The sequence below is a fragment of the Idiotropiscis lumnitzeri genome, chromosome 11 (assembly GCF_059441095.1).
Source record: "Idiotropiscis lumnitzeri isolate Australia: NSW breed Sydney's pygmy pipehorse chromosome 11, RoL_Ilum_1.0, whole genome shotgun sequence".
Taxonomy (NCBI): domain Eukaryota; kingdom Metazoa; phylum Chordata; class Actinopteri; order Syngnathiformes; family Syngnathidae; genus Idiotropiscis; species Idiotropiscis lumnitzeri.
In genome coordinates this window covers 16,104,005-16,110,463 of record NC_142401.1, presented here as the reverse complement: position 1 = coordinate 16,110,463, position 6,459 = coordinate 16,104,005, and the positions used below count along the sequence as shown (strand labels likewise).

General features: G+C 39.1%; 1 non-coding gene across 1 annotated transcript; it reads right to left on the bottom strand.

Moving 5' to 3' along the window:
• Positions 1-2,504: 2,504 nt before the first annotated feature.
• On the bottom strand, positions 2,505-2,695 carry LOC148327689 (U2 spliceosomal RNA). Its single transcript, XR_015846030.1, has one exon. It is a non-coding gene; the product is annotated as a U2 spliceosomal RNA (small nuclear RNA).
• Positions 2,696-6,459: the final 3,764 nt, after the last annotated feature.

Here is a 6,459-nt window from a genome sequence, read left to right as displayed (position 1 = left end):
GGCAGGCCTCTGCGATTACAGCCAACCGTCAGGGTTGAAAAACAAACAGTTGCAGGAGGCTGCATTTCTCAGGGTTTATGTTCAGTTTTCCCTCTAAGAGAGTAATATTATAATAATATCTTGTAGTTGTCAATATTAAATCTTAGAGGATGTAAAATGTGGTTGAATTAAGTTTTTTTTAATTATGTCATTACCAATTTACTAACAAAAAAATGGGAGGTTTAGTTTGGACTCCGGATTTTTGTTCTTGGAATACTTTGAAAAGGCTCTTTGACCGCTGAACCATTTAAATTCCAAGGAACCACTGTACTATACTTTTAATTAATTTGATTTACGACAACACTTGCCAAGTTAACCACATTAATTTTCCATACATGAGTTTTCACTTTTAGAGCTTGGTCTAATTCTGGTCAGAGAGAACTAGAGTCTGTCCTAAATGATTTTGAGCGAGAGGTCTTTGGACTAGTCGCCAGCCAACCGCTGGACACGTGCAGACACACAACCGTTTAGCCTCACATTCACACCTGGGGACAATTCAGACTCTTCATTGAACTTAACGGCATGTTTTTGGAATGTAGCTGGAATACCTGGGAGAAAAATCTGCAGGCACAGAAACATGCAAACTCAACTCAGGAAGGCCAAAACTAGATTCGAAACCTAGAATCAGGCTACTGATTACTCTACCATGCTGAATAGCTATAGTACATTTATTACAATGTCATAATGAAGCTCATCAAGTGGCGATTTAGCACTGAACTTTCGCTCAAATGCGCTTTGGTAAAAACACATCCACATTCCATCAACATCATTATTGTTCAATGCAAGAGCTCATTTTAAATAGTCATTTGTCAGTGTTGTGGTTCACTCAATTGACCTTAATGAAATAATATTGATTGTTTTGCCCTCATTGATTGTGTGAGTGTGAATTGTTGTCTTATCTCGATATCTGCTGTGAATGTTTGGAAACCAATCCAGGGTGTCAGCTGGTACTGACCCCCGGCACCCTGAACAAAAGGAGCAAAAAAATGGATGGTTAGTGGTCTAAAAGGGGACATATTATGGATAATTGACTTAATGGCTTTGCCCAACGGCATTATCTTCTGCAACGCATACTAGATTGCTGTGTAACTTGTTGACGCGGTGGCATATTTCTTTGGTGATGTCCATGCACCCCATGCACACAATGTAGTGAAATGGGTCTTAAACTTCTTACCGCAAATACCACTTGGTTCTCCAAGTACCGCCAAAGTGATCAACTTTAAAATCGAGTAGTGTAGTGGGACTAAGTGTTGATTCCCCACCTCCATTTTACATTACGGGAATTGTATTTGTATTTGTATTTGTTTTTATTTTTTGAAAGTATACAGGGACAGTGCATATTAATCAAACAGTTTCCTGTAAATATGCCAGATTATAGCCAATGGCTAATTTGCATCCGTTGTCCCAATGACACATCTCCATTCAATAGCTTGAGAAAGTGTTTCACATCGCTTGGATGTTTGTCTATGCACAGTTTGGACATCAGCATGAATAGAAAAATATCAAAAATTATACCTGAATAATGCAAGTTAAAAATTGTACCTAATCAAAACATATTGTAATTAAATGTTAAACGCAACTGAACCTTACTCAGGAAGTGATTGTTTTTAGGGATGCAGGATAACTATCGGTCTGATAATTATCGGACTGATGCAGGGGACAAAAATGACATCACATTCATCTGCCCGATAAATAAAAAGTGATCCATTTATCTGGTTACGGTAACTTTGACAATCCTCCAAGCCTCTGATGCATGTCATGGCGCCGCTCTGCAGCTCTTTAAAAACCTTCTGGAATGTTTTCTGGAATGAATTTCACAAAAACTTAACAATTAAAAAAAATAATAATTGCGATAATTAGGAACTATTCCCTTAAAATGTTCCTTGGAGAAGGTCATGCATTTTATGTTTTCTCGAGAAAAGCATTTAGCGCATGGGAATTATGGTTATAAAATATTATATCTGGGGGAAAAACATTTTTATGAGAAATATAACCTCCTTTGAATAATTTCAAGCAAAAGCCTTATTCTATTTTTCTCTTGTTGCTACGTGATTTGTTTTTGCTTAAAAAAAAAAACTTTCCTTCTGGACTTCGTGCATTATATTTTTCTTGGCAACAAATGTTTGAGAATACTATCAATTCACCTAATTCTAAGGGAATATAATCCAAACAACAACAACGAAAAACACAACCTATGGCCCTAGTCACACTTCAACAAACACACAAAAAACGCCTTGAACATCTCATTGTGATGTCGACCACCGAAGTCTGCTAAAACCGGCCATATGATCATGCCAAATTTCAGCCTTGACACAAAGTCATAAGGAAGAGAAAAATATTTAACTGACGTTCGTCAAGCCCATGCAACTAGGAACGACTTAGTTCTGCATTGAGCCTCCTAAGAATATTTTAGGATTATAGCACGTGTTATCGTCTATTTGAGGTTTTTGTTCTTTACCATTGTAAGGGGGTGCACCGTTCCTGGAGGTACTGCAATACCAGATCGATGCGTGGAGTGGACGGAGCAAGCCCCTATTCCATCTCCCAGTTCCAAAAATCAATTTAATATATGGTCCCCGGATAGGGGACGTATCAGATATTAAACTGATAAGAACAGATACTACACTTGATCTTAGCCAAAAGGCCGAGAAGCGATAACCCTGAAATTGACAACGGAGACCACTTGATTCCGGACGCTACGAGCTACGGTGACGGTGACGGTGAAAAATTAAATGGGGGGGGGGGGACGACAGCAACAGCAACAGCAACAACTATTCACACGGCAACCCACAACTGAACACGTTTTAAGTGAAAACGAGGATAATTGGGCTGCTTTCCAGCCGAATAAAAGAAACTATGACTGAGAAATTGTTGGGTACTGCAAGTCATGTGACCACGGCGGTCCAATAGAAAAGCACCAAAGAATGTTACCTCTTTTAATGGCACTACCATGTCCGCAGGCAAGCAAATAACCCAATGACGGAGTTTCAAGAATGTTACCAACGCATGATTGGCCTTAATAGGACAATTGAGTTGCTTTGTATCCTATAAATGAACAGAATGTTCCGGAATTGCTCATTGGTCACGTGATTACTCACACTCGACTTTACTCACGCTGGATAACATTTTCCTCCATAAACACTACGTGGTGAACGAGGGGGTACTACAAGTCATGTGACCACGGTGGTCCAATAGAATCATCAATTTACAAACGACTTCCGTTCCTACGGTGGAGATATAACTTGAATTTCCGTGCAAATCGCAATTAGACCTTTGGTACTGCTTAAATATCTAAATACATATCCAAATAACCGTTTTATACTCCATATTAATGAAACAAAATGTATTTATAAAATAAGTTACTGTACTTAAAACTGCTGGGAAGTGTCATCATGTGAATAAGCTTCTTGCTTGAGCGTTCACATTACATTATAAATGCAACCGTGACCAGTCTGATGTGAGAAAATATTGCGTCCTCAAAGTGATCCGCATGCGTAGAAGAGACTCACCATTGGTATATATATATATATATATATATATATATATATATATATATATATATATATATATATATATATATATATATATATATATATATATATATATATATATAATTCTTTAAAAATCAACCCAAAAAAAGAAAAAAAATCCTTAAACTATCCCATAAGAAACTCTTAAGGTCATGTAAAAGTGGCCAAAGTCTATAAAATGTCAAAGCCCTCAAATACCAACGCATTGCAAAAGTGTACTTTTATTGGGGAACTTTAAAAGGATAGTTGCTAAACTTACCCCATTAAATCACTTTAAATGTCAGCCCTTCCTGACTGACTTCAGATCTTAAGAGCTTAAAACCTACAGTGTATGACTTTTTCCGCATTGTCGTGCCTTTATGCAGTATTTCTTTTGTACCTTTGCTCTGCATATAAATCTGAACGTATTTTATCTGGTCACCGAAGTGTTTGCTCTGTATTCAGCTCGTGGAATATTTGAGAGTCTTTGGCAGAAGCTTTACACAGGAAGTTATAAAACAGCCCCTCTCTCCGAATGTGATGCTCTTCGGTGGGAAGAGAAACTCCTGGCCACCCGGAACAACATTGCACCACCTTATTGATACTGTTTCTCTGCTGTGAGATATAATTCAGGGCAATTTATTAACAATTTTTTTTCTCTAATATGCTCCAACAATGCAGTGCAGGGAAATACACGTGCGTGTCGTAATGTGGTTTTTATGGCGCTTGGAAAAAAAAGAAAAAAGAGCAGAGAGCGTTGTAAATCCCACAGAGCTCACTGATTGGCTGCGTCAAATGGCGCCTTTCTTGAAATTATTCCCAAAGGGATTGAGAGAGCGTCTGAGAAGTGGGTGGGCAAGGGGGTGATTTGACCATTATTACCTCTCTGTCTGGTCCAAGCGGCGATGACCCATTTAGTGCGCAGGCCGGAGAGCGGAAGTGAGACAATCATAAACTTGGGACGCGAGTGCTCCTTGAGGTGAATCGTGAGAGATCACTAAGACATGCCGGACCCTCCGCGTGGCTCTGCAGACACACACTTAAGCACCCACACAAGAGACGCGGTATCTCAAATGAGCTCCTTGAGAAAGTATGCAGTTATGCTCCTGACGTAGCCACTTCCAATGGTGATATATTTTTAGCCACAGGATGGCAGTAGTCAACCATCCAAATGCACTCCACTTTTTCCATCCATCCCAACTTGAATTCATTAATCAACCCCGCATTGGATTTCTAGCATCTGGATGCACTTTTACAACGCCGATGCGAGACAATGCGCGATGACGTCACTAATTACTTTCTTAATGGTAGTAGACAAAAGGACGAAACGTATCGCACGTCACAGATTAGTTCATTCTATAAATCTGGAGGGAAATTGTCATTGTTGTGATCTCTCAGGGAGTTGTTCAGTGGAACCACCGGGAATTTTAGAATCCCAATTTGGACATCTGTTTCTTGTCCTTGGCAAGAACAAACAGTCGACGCACAGCCTGTTTGATGGGGAGCCGCCTGATAATGCAGCATGCATATTTAATTAGAGCGGCGGGAGGCTGATGCTTGCAGACCTCAGCAGCCTCTAGGATGTATTCGGGCGGCGCTTCAGGGAATGTAAACCTTGATTGTACAGGAGAGACAAAAACAAAGACCTGGCTTGTGTGTGCGTGTGTTTTTGTGTGTGTGTGTTTACATATTTGAGGTTTTGTTACTTATTGTATATGCAACAATCATGTTATCCCGATTGACCACAATGTCTATGGAGCATTTCCAATAAAAAGCTCTTTGATAGTCTTATTGTTCGCTTGCAGTCTTTGTTTTTCTTTGGCAGAAAACTTGAGACTGAATCAACAGCATCACCTGCTGCTATTGGCAACTGCGTAACCGACAAAGTCTTCCATGACATAATGCATAATGCATCGCTGCGGAAGCTAGCAAATGAGTCCAACGTTAGCTGAAAGCTAACAATTTGAGACTCATCCCTGTTGCTGCTACTTTTAATAGATTGATATCAGCGCCGACAAATAAGCGCAGCTACACAATGTGAAGCTTCATTGGCAAATTATTACGCCCATTGTGCGCAACCAACAATGTGCAAACGACAACTTTATCCATCATAAAAATAACACCATCAAATATTGTCAGTTTCATAATGCGTATTGGTATATGCCGATCGGCCACGGCTCGGTGAAGCTAATGATGAGTGACATTTTTAATCATTTGTTTTTATTTTGGTCCTTGACCACATGAAAATAGTATTTTATTAAAATGTGTTTATGTTTAATTATTTTTGATTGATTTACACATCACAGCAACAGTTGGTGTGCGGTGGACCGAAGACATGATCCCTGAATGTCTGAATAAGAATTCACGGGAATTTGAAACAATAGTTCACTGTCCTGCACCAAATCATATCATATAGTCCTGTGGATACTCTTCCAAAGTCTTCCAAACTCCACCACGAGGACATCCTGCGATTTGTTCAGGTGTCAACGGAAATTTACTGTACACGGTTTTCTTTGTGACTCGGACTTGAATTGTATTCGGACCTTTGTGATTGAAATTTGACTTGAACTCAATAAAGGTGGACTTGCCTACAGCCCTGTTGTCCGTATGTGTTGGATTAGTTTTTTTCTTTTAAGCTTAATTTATATTAAGCATTTTCAATTTTCAACAGCAAAGTACAAGAAGAAGGAAAAGGAAAAAACGAGACTGCCAAATACCAAATCATGGAACGATAGGACTGAACAATTAATCAAAATTTAATTGTGATATTGATTTTGGCTTCTCTTGCTATTTCAATCACAAGGATTAACGTGCAGAATGGCATGGTGTGTATATATGTCTCTCTCTCTCTCTCTCTCTCTCTCTCTCAGGCTTCATTTTTAAAACTTCACAAATGCTAATGCTTAAATCT